General features: G+C 50.8%; 1 long non-coding RNA gene across 1 annotated transcript; it reads left to right on the plus strand.

Moving 5' to 3' along the window:
• The first annotated feature begins 468 nt into the window (after positions 1–468).
• LOC147103285 (uncharacterized) lies at positions 469–17,883 on the plus strand. The gene is made up of 2 exons (XR_015072937.1): positions 469–745; positions 16,202–17,883. It is a non-coding gene; the product is annotated as an uncharacterized LOC147103285 (long non-coding RNA).
• The last annotated feature ends 229 nt before the right edge of the window (positions 17,884–18,112 follow it).

Here is an 18,112-nt window from a genome sequence, read left to right on the forward strand (position 1 = left end):
TTCCCTCCTATACATTATAAGAGTGACTACACTTCAAAAAAAGTACTTCATTGGCTGTAAAGCGCTTTGGGACATCCTGAGGTCGTGAAAGGCACTATATAAATGCAGGTCTTTCTTTAAACCTCTCCGCCTCTCTCTGCTCCTTTAGGACTCCCCTTAAAAGCTCTTTGACCATACTATTGGCCACCTGTCCTAATGTCTCCTTCTTTGGCTCAGTGTCAATTTTTGTCTGATTACATTTCTGTGAAGCCCCTTACTATGTGAAAGGTGCTATATAAATGCAAGTTGTTGTTGTTATAAAACAGCCTCTTGATTTAGGAGCATGCCGCGGGAGACCGGTTAGTACAATAAAATAAATATCCTCTTTATCTATTTTTGCTGAACACAGTCAAATCCACATCAGTAGAATTCTGATATAAAGACTGTCTGGCAATACAAGTTCTAAGGGCATTCAGCAACCAATGGTGCCCAGGCTGTGTTTAATTCAGAAAGTGTGCGTGTGTGTTTTTCTCAGTTATTTCTCTCGATTTCCTGCCTGTTTTTTTGACGACCTTATTTGGCTGGTTTCCGCTGAGCTCAGCTCAGAGGTGCAGGGTCCGGCGCTGTCGGGGTTTTGACTTGTCATTTGGTTAGATCGGCAGCTCAGATCGCCACGATGCCCGGCTCGGTAACAATGAACAAGATCCTGATCTGTCTCCTCATCTCCCTCATCATGGGTTGTGTGAGCACAGCGAATGTCGAACAGGTACAGAGACACACTTTTGGTTTGTTACATGTGTTAACAATGTAAAATTCACATGAAATTAACGTTGTTCAAGACATTAGATGGCATTGATTTGATTTAGATGCTGAGAACGATCAGGAGAAATAATTGTCCAGTTTGTAGTCAGGTCCTTGCAGTGGTTAGACAGGGTGGTAGTGGACGGAGTGAATCAAACCGTGAGGCAGACTATGGTCCTGTCAAAAGAAAATCCGGCAGTAATATAACTGTCTGACGTTTACCTTCTCTCATGTGAGGGTACCTCAGCAACTTGCTGAATCAATGAGACTGTTCCCCATTCAAGTATCTGAGAAAACTTAAGGTGAGTGTATTCAGTTAATAAACTAGTAACTTTTTTTTTTTAAAGTCACTTTGTTGAAAGGAAGGATTTTAAAAAAAGAATCAGTTACAGAATAGGCAGCTTGACCCCTCCGCAGTTTTGAAGCTCTCCCTCCCCGCCTGTTTCTGAATCCTCCGGATTTCCTAATATTGGCTGGGGTTATTTACTTTTCAGACCATGTTCATATTTTGGCACAGTGTGTTTGAGGGCACTCTAAATCCAGCCACTGAAAAATAGGTAACGATGAACACTGGCCCCTTATTCCTGCGGTTGGAGCAGACTATCTGATTTATAACGGATTCGGATCAGTGGACACCGAACACTGGGATCCGAGACCAACTCTGTAAATATTTGAAATGTCATTCAAATCTGTGAAATCAGCAAGAGAGAGCCGCCTTCAGACTGATTCTGAACCGCAGGTTGCAGCCCTTCGATTCCTTGGGCGGGTTGGGGTTTCATTAACTCTTACTTTATCTTAAATCTAATCTTCCTCAAATGCTTGCATCTTGCTCTCTGCCCTCTCTGTCAGTTTCACACTGGTGTGGGTTTAAACTGGCAGCAAGGGAGGTGCACCAATCAGTTTCAGCCAGACAGTGGCCGTTTATTTTTCATTCTTTCCCCGCTTCACCATCTGGAGATTTTCAGTCAACTTTCATCATCAACAACGCGCGCGAACTTCAGAATTTAAGGCGCGATCCTGCCCCCAAACCTCCCCTGCTTGAGATGTCAGGCAGTTCCCAGGGGTTGGCAAGAGTGTGAGAGATGCCAGTCAGAAAGAATAAGGGTCCAGTTTTCATTTTTAACCTTTTTTTCAGTGACTGGATTTACAGAGCACTGTGCCAAAATGGGAACATGGCCTGAAAAGTAAATAAACCCAGCCAATATTAGGAGGATCGAACGATTCTGAAAGTTCTGAAGGACGGATTCACTAAGTGATGTCTCGGAGCATGCTGTCTGATCAGGGTGTGGAGCAAGATGTCAAACTCACTCCCCCCATGTGACAGTAGAGGGGGCATGAGATTCAGAAGCTTGTCTTCCTAGAATCAAGGTGTGGGGGCAGTGGATGGAGGGGGGGGCGGGGTTTGCAAGATACTAAATTCTTACAGGGCTTGACGGGGTAGATGCAGGGAGGATGTTTCCCCTGGCTGGGGAGTCTAGAACCAGGGGTCACAGTCTCAGAATAAGGAGTCGGCCATTTAGGACTGAAATGAGGAGAAATTTCTTCACTCAGAGGGTGGTGAATCTTTGGAATTCTCTGCCCCAGAGGGCTGTGGAGGCTCAGTCATTGGGTATATTCAAGACAGAGATCGATAGATTTTTGAATATTAAGGGAATCAAGGGATATGGGGATAGTGCAGGAAAGTGGAGATGAGGTAGAAGATCAGCCATGATCTTATTGAATGGCGGAGCAGGCTCGAGGGGCCAAGTGGCCGACTCCTGCTCCTATTTCTTATGTTTTTATGTTCTTATAATTGTTGGCCCCATCATGCTCCACAATCCTGCCCTAATATATACAGGCTGTTTGGTTTATAAACTGACAATGTGCTTTATACTGTTTGGTTTATAAACTGACAATGTGCTTTATAGGAATTTCCCAAATGAAAACCAAAAGTCTGCTTTTAAGATAGGAGCCTGTGTTTATCTCCACTTTCTACTGTGCCTGGTAATGTGGAGCTTTTTGTTATTTAGGTTGTTGAAGGATTTCCATAATCTCTGTGCTCTACTTTGTCTAGTCCCGCTCGGACCTCTCCAGTGCCGTCCTTGGCAAACATTGACCGCCCCGTATAGAAACAGTAACTGGTGGAACTGCGGAGCTGCCACTCAATAATTAGCCCCCCACTGCCTTCTCCCCCGCTCTCTCCGCCTCTCTCTCCCCCCTCCCTCTCCCCTGCCATCTCCCCCTCCCTCTCCCCACCCTCGCCCCCTCCCTCTCCCCCTCCCCTCCATCTCCCCCGCTCTCTCCCCCTCTCTCCCCCATCGCCCCCTCCCTCTCCCCCTCCCTCTCCCCCTCCCTGCTCTCTCCCCTGCCCTCTCCCCTGCCCTCTCCCCCACCCTCTCTCCCTCCCTCTCCCTGCCCTCTCCGCCTCCCTCTCCCTGCTCTCTCCCTCTCTCCCCTCCCTCTCCCCTCCCCTGCTCTCTCCCCTCCTCTCTCCTGCTCTCTCCCCCTCCTCTCCCCCTCCCCCCTCCCTCCCCACCCTCCCTCCCCACCCTCTCCCCCTCCCTCTCCCTCTCTCTCCCCACCCTCTCCCCCTCCCTCTCTCTCCCCACCCTCTCCCCCTCCCTCTCCCTCCCCACCCTCTCCCCCTCCCTCTCTCTCCCCACCCTCTCCCCCTCCCTCTCTCTCCCCACCCTCTCCCCCTCCCTCTCCCTCTCTCCCCATCCTCTCCCCCTCCCTCTCCCCCTCCCTCTCCCCCCTCTCTCCCCTCCCTCTCTCCCCCTCCCTCTCCCCCTCTCTCTCTCTCCACCCTCTCTCCTGCTCTCTCCCCCTCCCTCTCCCTCTCTCTCCCCACCCTCTCCACCTCCCTCTCCCCCTCCCTCTCCCCCTCTCTCTCCCCCTCCCTCTCCCCTCTCTCTCCCCCCTCTCCCCCTCCCTCTCCCACCTCTCTCTCCCCACCCTCTCCTCCTCCCTCACCCTGCTCTCTCCCCCTCCCTCTCCCCTCCCCCTCCCTTTCCCCCTCTCTCTCCCCCTCTCCTCCTCCCCCACTCTCTCCCCCTCTCCTCCTCCCCCACTCTCTCCCCCGCTCTCTCCCCCTCCCCTCCTCCCCCACTCTCTCCCCCGCTCTCCCCCTCCCCCACTCTCTCCCCCTCGCTCTCCCCCGCTCTCCCCCTCCCTCTCCCCTGCCCTCTCCCCCTCCCTCTCCCCTGCTCTCTCCCCCTCCCTCACCCCTGCTCTCACCCCTCCCTCTCCCCTGCTCTCACCCTTCCCTCTCCCCCTCTCTCTCACCCCTCCCTCTCCCCCTCTCTCTCCAACCTCTCCCCCACCTTCTCCCTGCCCTCTTCCCCTCCCACTCCCCCTCTCTCTCCCCACCCTCTCCCCCTCTCTCTCCCCACCATCTCCCCCTCTCTCTCCCCTCCCTCTCTCCCTGCTCTCTCCCCCTCCATCTCCCCCTTCCTCTCCCCTGCCCTCTCCCCCTTCCTCTCCCCTTCCCTCTCCCCCTCCATCTCCCCTGCTCTCTCCCACCTCACCCTGTCCCCCACCTTCCCACACATCACTCTCTCCCCCCACCCTCACACCTCACACTTTCCCCCGACCTCTTCACCGGCTTCTACCCCACCCTCTCCCCTGCCCCTCTCCCACCTCACCGCCTCCTCCCATTCTCTCCCCCATCTGCTCTCCCCACCCTCTCCCCTGCCCTCTACCCTGTCCTCTCCCACCTCACCGTCTCCTCCCACCTTCTCCCCTACCCTCTCTCTCACACTCTCCCACCTCACCACCTCACACTCTCTCACCTCACCCTCTCCCCTCACACCCAAGGTCCCCAGACTTTTCCTCAATGTAAAGCTCTTTGAGACTGCTTCCTGCATGCGAGGAGTGCTATAGACATGCAAGTTGTAAATCATAAGGTTTTGGCTACAAAATGTGTTTGTGGAATCATTTGTGCAAAGTGGGAGTGTGACTGCACGGTGAGCTGGATATATGTTCTGTGGGACCTCCCTGTAAGCAAATGCCCTGATGGCCAAAGAATTTACCTGATGAAATCTATGGGGAGGGGGCGACACTGTTGTAATTCAGAATCTTTAGGGTCGATTTGAACCCTGCACGCCTGGTGGGAATGGTACAGCTGGGGGGGGGGGGGGGGGCGGGCGGTGGCTGGTGCGGTGGTTAAAATGGCGGGGTTTTAAGGTGGAGGGAGGTTAAGATGCGGAGGAGTTAAGATGGCAGGGGTTTAAGATGGAGGGAGGTTATGAAGGTGGGGGTTTAGATGGGTGGGTTATGAAGGTGGGGGGTTTAGATGGGTGGGTTATGAAGGTGGGGGGTTTAGATGGGTGGGTTATGAAGGTGGGGGGTTTAGATGGGTGGGTTATGAAGGTGGGGGGTTTAGATGGGTGGGTTATGATGGTGGGGTATTAAGATGGTATGGTTAAGATGGCGAAGGGTTCCGTCGCATTCCTGCCCCACCCCACTATCTTACCAGACCTCAGATCATGCAAATGTCACGGTCCGAGGACATCATTGGCATCGCGGCTCCATTTTAACTAAAAATCTTGGGAGGCTCGCACAGGGCCAAACCTGACAGTAATTCCTGGCAGGAGGCAGCGGACAGGCCAGGAGAGGCCAAGTTATTATAACAATATTACTTTTCTGAGGAATCCTTGTGGGTCAGGAGAAGCAGGAGTGCCACCCTGTCCTTGGGCCTCCCTCCCTGGGGAAGCACTAACCATGCTAGGGACCGTTCCCTTGGGTCCCGGCCCAGGTCCTCGGGCTCCCGGTCCCAAGCTCGGACGTCACTCCCGCCGGTTTCAGTCCAGGGAAAGAGCTGCGGTGTTTCAATAAGGCCCGGGAGATTAAATATGGCCTGGGCTTCAGGCAGAACTCTCTGCAATGGTTTCCACAGACAGGCAAGCCCATCCTTTTTTTGATGGACCTCAACCTCACCCTACTGAGCCACGTACCTTCTCACCACCTCCGCCCACCACCCAGCTTCTCTTCACTCCAGAAACACATCTAATTGTCCCTTGAACCATTCACACTGCTTACTTATTCCGCAATTCCCTTTCCCTACAGGTTCCACCTCCCTTCACTTCCTGATCCCGACATTCTAATTTTTTTAACTTATGCCCTTTGGTATTTGAACACTTAGCTCACTTGGGGGACATCAGCCAAACTTGATTTAACGCACTCCATGTCAGTAAGCAAAACAAATCTATTCACCTTTGATGTACATTGGATTATAAAGACACAGTGAGAGCTGTGATTGTTTTGTACAAAGCAATAAAACTCAAAATTCAGAATTAGGGCATTAGACTCCAGCAACGGTCAGCATTAACTCCCTTGACTAAACCTGTGATCTCTACAGTTAAACTCATACTGTAACCGGCCTTAATTGGTAAATCACATCAGAACCAATATAGATAATCTAATAGAGAATCCCTATTAGATAACAGGTCAATTGTTTGGGATAATTGTCAGAGAGTGTGTTTATGGTCTCCTGTGTTGCCTGGATATTCTGTGTCATTGAGATCCAGCTAAATTCTTTTGGTTGCTCTCTTGCATAGATTGGGGGTCGGGGAGGTGGGGTAGATTGCCTCAGGTTGCTGTTTCTAACTTTTTTAAAGAAGAGATCGCGATTTCACTAGGAATAGTCCAGATAGGAGACTTTCTTGCGGTCGCTAACATATAATAAACAGGAGGAAATCAGCTGCCTCTCACTGTCCTACTCCTTGGCTGAATTGGGATCGGAGAGAGGCTAAGGTTTTTACCAATTTAGTTTTCTGCCTACAAAGTTGGCTGGTCCAGATGTTCAGCTGAAATAAATGTTTTCCTTGTGTTCAATGGTGGTTTGACTGTCATTCCACTGTTAAAATGTACGTGTTTTATTCCTAGTTACTAATTACAGTGTTGATACAAGACACCTTGCTTTTTCGTCAGTTACTGAAGTACGTTAACAGTCTCACATATCGCACAGACCAGAACTTCCTGGCAGCTGTTTGACTGGAAATACTTTCCACCGTAACCTGGCGACTGTTGGGTTTAGGAGAATTTACAAAATAATCAGCACCATGACCTTCCACTCTCTGACCCTGAACGATCAGTCCTCAGCAAAGGCCTGAGCTTCATCCCCTTACGCCCCCACCTCAATGAATTTCGAGCTCGGCACGATGCTGAGCTCTTTTTCCGCCGCCTTCGTCTCCGTGCCCACTTCTTTGGCCAGGAGTCCTCCCCCCGCACAACTGACCCTTTCTCCCGCTTGCAGAATTCCCATTCTACCTGGACCCCTCCCCCTGGCCTCTTACCCTCTCTAGATCTTTTCATCGCTAACTGCCGCCGTGACATCGGCCGTCTCCATTTCTCTGCTCCCCTCACTCACTCCAACCTACCTCCCTCTGAACTTGCAGCACTCCATTCTCTTAGATCCAACCCTGACATTGTCATTAAACCCGCTGACAAGGGTGGTGCTGTTGTTGTTTGGCGTACTGACCTCTACCTAGCGGAAGCGGAACGCCAACTCTCCGACACCTGCTCCTACCTCCACCTGGACCATGACCCCACTACCGAACATCAAACCACCGTTTCCAAGACTGTCACTGACCTCATCTCCTCTGGAGATCTTCCCCCCGCTGCCACCAACCTCATAGTTCCCCAACCCCGCACAGCCCGCTTCTACCTCCTTCCCAAGATCCACAAACAGGACTGCCCTGGTAGACCCATCGTTTCAGCCTGTTCTTGCCCTACGGAACTTATCTCTTCCTATCTTGACTCTATCTTTTCTCCCCTTGTCCAGTCTCTTCCCACCTACATCCGCGACTCTTCGGACGCCCTCCGCCACTTTAACAGTTTCCAGTTTCCTGGCCCCAACCGCTTCCTTTTCACCATGGACGTACAATCCCTCTACACCTCCATCCCCCACCCGGATGGCCTGAGGGCACTCCGCTTCTTCCTCGAACAGAGGCCCGACCAGTCCCCATCCACCACGACCCTCCTCCGCCTGGCTGAACTTGTTCTCACATTGAACAACTTCTCCTTTAACTCCACTCATTTCCTCCAAATCAAAGGTGTTGCCATGGGTACCCGCATGGGTCCTAGCTATGCCTGCCTTTTCGTGGGCTATGTGGAACAATCTTTGTTCCAGTCCTACTCGGGTCCCCTCCCTCACCTCTTTTTCCGATACATTGATGACTGTATCGGTGCCGTTTCCTGCTCTCGCCCCGAACTTGACAATTTCATTCACTTTGCCTCCAATTTCCACCCTTCCCTCACCTTCACATGGTCCATCTCTGACTCTTCCCTTTCCTTCCTCGACTTCTCCGTCTCCATCTCTGGGGATAGGTTATCGACCAATATTTACTACAAGCCCACTGACTCCCACAGCTACCTGGACTACACTTCCTCCCACCCCGCTTCCTGTAAGGACTCTATTCCATTCTCCCAGTTTCTCCGCCTCCGCCGTATCTGCTCCGACGATGCCACCTTCCACACCAGTGCTTCAGACATGTCTTCCTTTTTCCGCAACCGAGGATTCCCCTCTACCGTGGTTGACACTGCCCTCGACCGTGTCAGTTCTATCTCCCGCACCTCTGCCCTCACCCCTGCCCCTCCCTCCCGGAACCACGATAGGGTTCCCCTTGTCCTCACCTTTCACCCCACCAGCCTCCACATTCAACGGATCATCCTCCGGCATTTCCGCTACCTCCAAAGTGATCCCACCACCAAACGTATCTTTCCCTCCCCTCCCCTTTCAGCATTCCGCAGGGACCGCTCTCTCCGAGACACCCTAGTCCACTCCTCTATCACCCCAAACAGCCCTTCCCCTTCGCCTGGCACCTTCCCGTGCAAGCGGAGGAGATGTAACACCTGCCCCTATACCTCCCCCCTCCCCACTGTCCAGGGCCCCAAACACCCCTTCCAGGTGAAACAGCGATTTACTTGTACTTCTCGCAATCTAGCATACTGTATTCGCTGCTCACGATGCGGTCTCCTCTACATTGGGGAGACCAAACGCAGATTGGGTGACTGCTTTGCGGAACACCTCCGTTCAGTCCGTAAGGGTGACCCCGAGCTTTCGGTCGCCTGTCATTTCAATTCACCGCTCCATTCCCACTCGGACCTCACCGTCCTTGGCCTCTTGTACTGTTCCACGGAAGCTCAACGTAAACTCGAGGAACAGCACCTCATCTTCCGATTAGGCACTCTGCAGCCTTCCGGTCTCAATATCGAGTTCAACAATTTCAGATCATAACCTCGGCCCCCATTTCATTTTCACTTATATTTTTCCACTCCTTTCCTTTCCCCCCCCCCCCCTTTCCTTTTGTTTCTCTCTCACACCTGGCAGCTATCTTTTGCCCTGCCAGTACACTTTACACCTAATCACAGCCTATTACCATCTCGTCTAGCTTCTAATCTCTTTTACTTCTTTTGGTTCTTTTATTCTTTTGTCCGATCGCAGCCCTGCCTTCGATCTAGTTCCTTTTCTCTCCAGTTTTGAAGAAGGGTCAAACCCGAAACGTCAACTCAAATTTCTCTCCACGGATGTTGCCTGACTTGCTGAGTTTTTCCAGCATTTTCTGTTGTTATTCCATGATTTTAATATTTATCCTCGTGCAATATATTTAACCATCAGGGGTTTTCTGCCACTACCCTCGCCAGCTTGCGATTTTACCCCTGTTCATTTTTTCGGACTTGGGAAATCGTGAGTTGGCAATGAAGAAGTGGCAAATTCTGGCCAGTGTGTCCATTGTTCAGCACACGCAAAGCAATCTTAAAAAAAGGTTAAAAAGCCAGTAAATTCATGCTAACTTCTGACCTGGAGCCAGAAATGTACAAATAACCACATTTGCTCTCGAACTGACCTATGAGTAATGTAGAATCATACAGAACCATAGAATGGCACAGCACAGAAGGAGGCCATTCGGCCCATCGCACCTGTGCCGGCTCTTTGAAAGAGCGATCCAATTAGTCCCACTCCCCCTGCTCTTTCCTCATAGCCCTGTAAATGTTTTCCCTTCAAGTATTTATCCAATTCGCTTTTGAAAGTTACTATTGAATCTGCTTCCACCACCCTTTCAGGCAGCGCATTCCAGATCACAACAACTCGCTGCGTAAAACTAATTCTCCTCATCGCCCCTTTGGTTCTTTAGCCAATCATCTTAAATCTGCGTCCTCTGGTTACCGACCCTCATGCCAGTGGAAACAGTTTCTCCTTATTCACTCTATTAAAACCCTTCATGATTTTGAACACCTCTATCAAAGCTCCTCTTAGTCGATAGAGGGTATGGGGATAGGACAGGAATGTGGGCTTGATGCAAAAGTTCAGCCCTGATCTTATTGAATGGCAGAGCAGGTTCGAGGGGCCATATGGCCCACTCCTGCTTCTATTTCACAGAATCACAGAATCACAGAAACCCCACAGTGCAGATAGAGGCCATTTCGGCCCATTGAGCCTGCACCGACACATATCCCACCCGATTCTTATGTTCTTAACTTTTTCTGCTCTTAGAATAAAAACCTCATCTTCTCCAGTTTCTCCACATAACTGAAGTTCCTCATCCCTGATACCATTCTAGTAAATCTCACCCACACCCTCTCTAAAGGTACAGTTTTGGGCAAATCATTTCAGGAAGGATATAAAAGCAATGGAACTGTTGCGGTGTCGATTCACTGGAATGTTACCAGGGATGAGGGATTATAACTCATGAAAGGCCAGTGTTCGACCCACTCCACCTCTAGCCAGGGACCAGGCCTATCCTGTCCCGGCTACTTTTAGACTGTTCCTCTCTGTCCCACACAGTCTGGGAGAATCCCACTTAACTTAGAACAAGGAAACAGGGAAATTCCAATCAGCCCATCCTAATTTATACATCCTTTCAGCTCAGCTCACGAAGCCCAGCCCAGTTCTCATGTCTCCTGAACACTTGCTCTCTGTGACCCAGGAGCTGCCAACATGCCCGATCATCTCTCCATTTAATTGTGGTCATTCCAGTCGATTCTACAAACCATTGCTTTTGTTTTCTGGGTGTGTCTCACTGTGATGTTAGCAAACATGCTCAGGTGAGATTCTTCTCTCTGTTATTTCTTTGAAGGTGTTAATCTGTTGAAACAGAGGGATTTTATACAATTATTACACATTCGGGGTAATTTTGTCTTTGGGTAATAGCGTAAAATGGGCAATATTGGAACAGCCACCTGTTTTATATCTGTCCTACTTTTAGTTCCATTGACTTCACCCAAAGTCAAAATTACCCTGTTGTTACTAACTGTACAACAATAACTTGCATTTAGAGAGCACCTTTAACATAGTATAACGTTCCAAGGCGCTTCCCTGAGCTCTTCAGAAAGTCATTCTGCATTTATAAAGAACCGAAAACTGAGACTCAAAGTGAGCAGTGAAGTAGCAAAACAGAAAGGAAGCACTTCTCATTGCGTACTGGAGCTGAGGCAGAGACGGGGGCCTCCAACAAGGAGCCAGGAATGAGCTGGCAGCCCTTAGCTAAGGTGTACTAAAAGTTTCAGTGGGGAGCTGCATGAGAAATGCTGTGAGGTGCCGAATACTGAAACCAGGCTTTGCGTGATGTTTGAAGGATATTTCATTTTTAATGCTGTTTGTCCCACCCCACCCCCAACAACAACAACTTGTATTTATATAGCGCATTTAACATAGTAAAATGTCCCAAGGCGCTTCACAGGTGTATTATAAGACAACAAATTTGACACCGAGCCATATTAAGAGAAATTAGGGCAGATGACCAAAACCTTAGTCAAAGAGGTAGATTTTAAGGAGCATCTTAAAGGAGGAAAGAGAGGTGGCGAGGCAGAGAGGTTTAGGCAGGGAATTCCAGGGCTTAGGGCCTAGGCAACAGAAGGCACGGCCACCAATGGTTGATCAATTATAATCAGGGACGCTCAAGAGGGCAGAATTAGAGGAGCGCAGATATCTCGGGGGGTTGTGGGGCTGGAGGAGATTACAGAGATAGGGAGGGGCAAGGCCATGGAGGGATTTGAAAACAAGGATGAGAATCTTAAAATCGAGGCGTTGCTTAACCGGGAGACAGTGTAAGTCAGCGAGCACAAGGGTGATGGGTGAACGGGACTTGGTGCGAGTTAGGACATGGGCAGCTGAGTTCTGGATGCCCCATCTAAAGTGAGCTAAATATCTGGAGTTGCCTTGTTCTCTCGGATCTTCGCCCCACCCCCACAGTCTACCCAGTCAGTGAGGTAACAGGCTAATATTTAATACAACATTATCTTCAGCTTCTCTCTCACACACACACAGGGCCCTTGTAGTATTAGTGATAAAGGCTCTCAGTGACTCTCACTGGGGTACAGATCCCCACCTCCCCTGAAGGTGCTGACTCTCACTGGGGTACAGGTCCCCATCTCTCCTGAAGGTACTGACTCTCACTGGGGTTCACGTCCCCTCCTCCCCTGAAGGTGCTGACTCTCACTGGTGTACAGGTCCCCTCCTCTCCTGAAGGTGCTGACTCTCACTGGGGTACGGGTCCCCTCCCCTCCTGAAGGTGCTGACTCTCACTGGTGTACGGGTCCCCTCCTCTCCTGAAGGTGCTGACTCTCACTGGGGTACGGGTCCCCTCCTCTCCTGAAGGTGCTGACTCTCACTGGGGTACAGGTCCCCTCCTCCCCTGAAGGTGCTGACTCTCACTGGGGTACGGGTCCCCTCCCCTCCTGAAGGTGCTGACTCTCACTGGTGTACGGGTCCCCTCCTCTCCTGAAGGTGCTGACTCTCACTGGGGTTCAGGTTCCCTCCTCTCCTGAAGATGCTGACTCTCGCTGGGGTACGGGTCCTCTCCTTTCCTGAAGGTGCTGACTCTCACTGGGGTACAGGTCTCCTCCTCTCCTGAAGGTGCTGACTCTCACTATGGTTCAGGTCCCCTCCTCTACTGAAGGTGCTGACTCTCACTGGGCTTCAGGTCCCCTCCTCTCCTGAAGGTGCTGACTCTCACTGGTGTACGGGTCCCCATCTCTCCTGAAGGTGCTGACTCTCACTGGGGTACGGGTCCTCTCCTCTCCTGAAGGTGCTGACTCTCGCTGGGGTACGGGTCCTCTCCTTTCCTGAAGGTGCTGACTCTCACTGGGGTACGGGTCCTCTCCTCTCCTGAAGGTGCTGACTCTCGCTGGGGTACGGGTCCTCTCCTTTCCTGAAGGTGCTGACTCTCGCTGGGGTACGGGTCCTCTCCTTTCCTGAAGGTGCTGACTCTCACTGGGGTACAGGTCCCCATCTCTCCTGAAGGTGCTGACTCTCACTGGGGTACGGGTCCTCTCCTCTCCTGAAGGTGCTGACCCTCACTGGGGTACGGGTCCTCTCCTTTCCTGAAGGTGCTGACTCTCACTGGGGTACAGGTCCCCTCCTCTCCTGAAGGTGTTGACTCTCACTATGGTTCAGGTCCTCTCCTCTACTGAAGATGCTGACTCTCACTGGGGTACGGGTCCTCTCCTTTCCTGAAGGTGCTGACTCTCACTGGGGTACGGGTCCTCTCCTTTCCTGAAGGTGCTGACTCTCACTGGGGTACAGGTCCCCTCCTCTCCTGAAGGTGTTGACTCTCACTATGGTTCAGGTCCCCTCCTCTACTGAAGGTGCTGACTCTCACTAAAATCTGGTTCCACAGCCATGACACCCTTAGACCCCTCCCCCAGGTGCCCATCCTTTAGGTGTAAGGCTGGACAAGCTCTTTGACCATGGGGGCTGTCACACACAAGCCGAATCAGGTCCTCGCCTTGCACTCTCCAGTACGGGGGAGAGAGGTATGTCATTAGATGTAATTAGGAGCAGGAATCTTGGCTTTTCTCCTGCTCCATGACCCAGGAGGGATGAAGCCAGGTGTAGCACCTCATCTACAATGGCTCAGATCAGCTAACCCAGCACAGACCGGGGATAGAGCTGAAGACCTTCTGATTTGTGTCACTTATGGTGGGACCATTCAGAGTGTTCTCTTAGAAATATTTTTAAATACAGCGTCATATTGGACGAGGCATATGGAATTGCACCGAATTTACAGCACACTCGGCCCAACTGGTCTATGCCAGTGTTTATGCTCCACACGAGCCTCCTCCCACCCTTCTTCATCCAATCCCATCAACATATCCTCCTATTCCTTTCTCCCTCATGCACTTATCTAGCTTCCCTTTAAATATATCTATGCTATTCTTAAGTTACCTGTAGAGTCTGAGAGAAACTCTCAATGGTTTCCATCTCTGACTGCTTTCCCCGCTGTCAGTCACTGTCACATTATTAAACCACAGAGAGTTCGGGGCAGTGCAACTTGTGCAAAGTCTGTCAGCGGGACAGGTCTCGACAGCAGGTTTTTGCACAGACTGCTGCAGTTAATTGTTTATCACGCACATATAACACTTACTCATGCAGTGTGAAATGATTCTGCAATGGGCATCTTCATACCTGCTGCCTTGCAACTGCCTAATGAGAGTTACAAGTCTGTGAGTTCACGTCTACCATTAAACCAACAACAACTTGCATTTATTTATGTTGCGGCTTTAACATAGTAAAACATCCCAAGGCATTTCACAGGAGCGTTATCAGACAAAATTTGACACCGAGCCACCTAAATAGATATTAGGACAGGTGACTGAAAGCTTGGTCAAAGAGGTAGGTTTTAAGGAGCATCTTAAAGTAGGAGAGAGAGGTGGAGAGATTTAGGGAGGGAATTCCAGAGTTTGGGCCTCGGCAACTAAAGAAATGGCTACCAATGGCGGAGTGATGGAAATTGGGGGCGTGCAAGATGCCAGAATTGGAGGAGCGCAGAGATCTCGGAGAGTCGTAGGGCAAAAGGAGGTTACAGAGATAGGGAGGGACAAGGCCATGGAGGGATTTGAACACAAGGATGAGAATTTTAAAATCAAGGTGTTGCTGGACCAGGAGCCAATGTAGATCAGCGAGCACAGGGGTGAACGGGACTTGGTGCGAGTTAGGATACAGGCCTCAGAGTTTTGATTGAGCTGAAGTTTATGGAGGGTGGAAGGAGGGAGACCAGCCAGGAGAACATTGGAATAATCAAAACTGAAGGTAATAAAGGCATGGGTGAGGGTTTCAACAGCAGATGAGCTGAGGCATTAACACTGGCTGAATATCCTGTGCTCCAAATTCTATGTAATTTTGTTAATGGGCTGTTAATCACAGGGAAGAACAGGCAATCTTGGATCGTTCATTAATAAAGGAGCTTCAGTCATTACCTGGCCTCATCTGTGGTCCAGACACGACCCTTTTTCAATGGGGGCACTCGATAGTGATTGGGAGTCAGGGAACCCTGGCTGAATTTCCCCTCTGTAGTGCAGGGATGTTATGCCTCCTGTCACTGACCTGACTGAGGTCAGTTACCTCAGCACAGACCAAGAGATGGAACTGGGTTTTTCCTGGTCTGGGTGGCTCAGTGTCCGTAGTCTTCAGAAAGGATGTCTGAGCGTGTTTTTAAAGGAACTCTGCCTTGGTTTGTGGTTGAGTTCTGGCCCAATCCCCCATCACAGGGCTTGGAGCAGCAGCAGAGGTGATAAACTGCACCTTTGGGAGACCCAGATGCTGCCTTTGCTCAAAACGCTGGGTCACAGCGGAGTGTTTCAGTAAAAGAGTCTTTGTATTTATATAAGGCCTCTCATCTCATCAGGGTGTCCTAGGGGTTGCCAACTCTGGTTGGACGTATTCCTGGAGGTTTCAATAGCGACCCCGTGCTCCGCACACCTGCTCCACAAAAATAATTCCAAACTGACCTCGGCTGGGCCTCTCGGGCTCCCTCGCCCATGGAAAGGGTCAGAGTGTGTCTGGCGCAGAGTCTTCACCAGTTCCCACTTAAAATGGCAATCTGGGTCCTTGCACCGTGCCTTATGTATTAACAGGAGCTGACCGCCTAGGGTTACCACCTCTGGTTTGGACATATCACTGGCCCCACCTGCCTCCGACCACCCCGCTCCCACACTCCCGCCATTGGTCGCGCAACACGTCCATCCGCGCGACGCCCCGCCTTCCTACGGCCAATTGGGAAGTGAAAAAACTCTTTGTTACCCAATTGGATGATTGTGACTGTCAGTCAAACAGCATTTTTCCACATCTCCAATATTTTTATAACTACAGTAATAAACAAAAGTGTTCAAAGAAAATGAAAATAACACATTATTTTAACGCCTCTGTGATTTTTTTTTCTCCTGGGTTTTTGCTGGTAGCAGTGTCCAGGAGATTAATCTTCAATTCCTGGAGAATCCAGGCCAATCCTGGAGGGTTGGCAGCCCAATGGTCTCCCAAGACAATGGATTACTTTTGAAGTGCAGTCGCTGTTGTTTTGTAGGCAAAATTTGAATTCCTAATTTGGAAATATTTTTCTCCGGTTACTTAAATATTGACCTGAGCTGAATTCAGTTGCGGGCTTATTAAAACTCCCGGACTGAAATCTGTTTTGCCTTTTACTCATTTTCCTTTTTCTTTCAGCCGAAGAATGCATCAAAAACGATGACTGCAGCCAACACTCCTAAGCCAACAGACAGCGGAGCTGTCGGATTTATCCCAGCCACTGCCACGCTGCTGGTTCTGTCCTTTATTCCAGTCTTCCTGCAGAGAGCGCTCTCCTAACTCAATGGCCCAAGCGGCCACCTTCAACTCCCTCATCCGTCACCATGGAGACCATTCCACACAGCCAACATTCATCTTCTGACTCATTCTCAAGATTCATCACTGACTGGGGCCTGTCACTCGCTCCTCAGCCTGTTCATCACTGACTGGGGCCTGTCACTCGCTCCTCAGCCTGTTCATCACTGACTGGGGCCTGTCACTCGCTCCTCAACCTGTTCATCACTGACTGGGGCCTGTCACTCGCTCCTCAACCTGTTCATCACTGACTGGGGCCTGTCACTCGCTCCTCAGCCTGTTCCATCACTGACTGGGGCCTGTCACTCGCTCCTCAGCCTGTTCATCACTAACTGGGGCCTGTCACTCGCTCCTCAGCCTGTTCATCACTGACTGGGGCCTGTCACTCTCTCCTCAGCCTGTTCATCACTGACTGGGGCCTGTCACTCTCTCCTCAGCCTGTTCATCACTGACTGGGGCCTGTCACTCTCTCCTCAGCCTGTTCATCACTGACTGGGGTCTGCCACTCTCTCCTCAGCCTGTTCATCACTGACTGGGGCCTGTCACTCGCTCCTCAGCCTGTTCATCACTGACTGGGGCCTGTCACTCGCTCCTCAACCTGTTCATCACTGACTGGGGCCTGTCACTCATTCCTCAACCTGTTCATCACTGACTGGGGCCTGTCACTCGCTCCTCAGCCTGTTCCATCACTGACTGGGGCCTGTCACTCGCTCCTCAGCCTGTTCATCACTGACTGGGGCCTGTCACTCTCTCCTCAGCCTGTTCATCACTGACTGGGGCCTGTCACTCTCTCCTCAGCCTGTTCATCACTGACTGGGGCCTGTCACTCTCTCCTCAGCCTGTTCATCACTGACTGGGGCCTGTCACTCTCTCCTCAGCCTGTTCATCACTGACTGGGGCCTGTCACTCGCTCCTCAGCCTGTTCATCACTGACTGGGGCCTGTCACTCTCTCCTCAGCCTGTTCATCACTGACTGGGGCCTGTCACTCTCTCCTCAGCCTGTTCATCACTGACTGGGGCCTGTCACTCGCTCCTCAACCTGTTCATCACTGACTGGGGCCTGTCACTCGCTCCTCAGCCTGTTCATCACTGACTGGGGCCTGTCACTCTCTCCTCAGCCTGTTCATCACTGACTGGGGCCTGTCACTCGCTCCTCAGCCTGTTCATCACTGACTGGGGCCTGTCACTCTCTCCTCAGCCTGTTCATCACTGACTGGGGCCTGTCACTCTCTCCTCAGCCTGCTAGTGTCTCCCCCCACCCTTGTTTTCCGCTAATCCTTTCACTCTGGCCGCCAAGCAGTTGGAACCTACAAATTCGTTATTGTCAAGAAGGGAGAAAAAATAATTGAAAGAAAGCCAAAAACACTGCAAATGGTGTGGAACTGCCGCCTGGTTAGAGCCTCAACACTTGCTCCCTCCAATGTGACTGAATTTCATTCTTTTTCTGGTGTTCATGTGATGTGTCAGCATTTAACATAAAGCCCTGGTTTTTCAGAACAATAAATGGTCTTGATGCTGTACCTACATTGGTGTGTCAAGTTATTGATAATTTGTCTGTCTCACAGCGAGACTTTACGGTTTTGTTGATCACTGACCGTCTTGACTTGTTTCCGCGAGATCCTTACCTTAAGTCAGAATTATATCGAGGCTGTGCTCATTTTCTGATTGATGAACGTGCGCTTACACTTGATAAACAGATCCTCTGATCGCTCAGCAAATATAGGTAGGGTTAGTGTGGTGGTTATGTTACTGGAT

Source organism: Somniosus microcephalus, chromosome 20, assembly GCF_052327205.1.
Source record: "Somniosus microcephalus isolate GS21.2 chromosome 20, FLI_Smic_1.0, whole genome shotgun sequence".
NCBI classification, from domain to species: domain Eukaryota; kingdom Metazoa; phylum Chordata; class Chondrichthyes; order Squaliformes; family Somniosidae; genus Somniosus; species Somniosus microcephalus.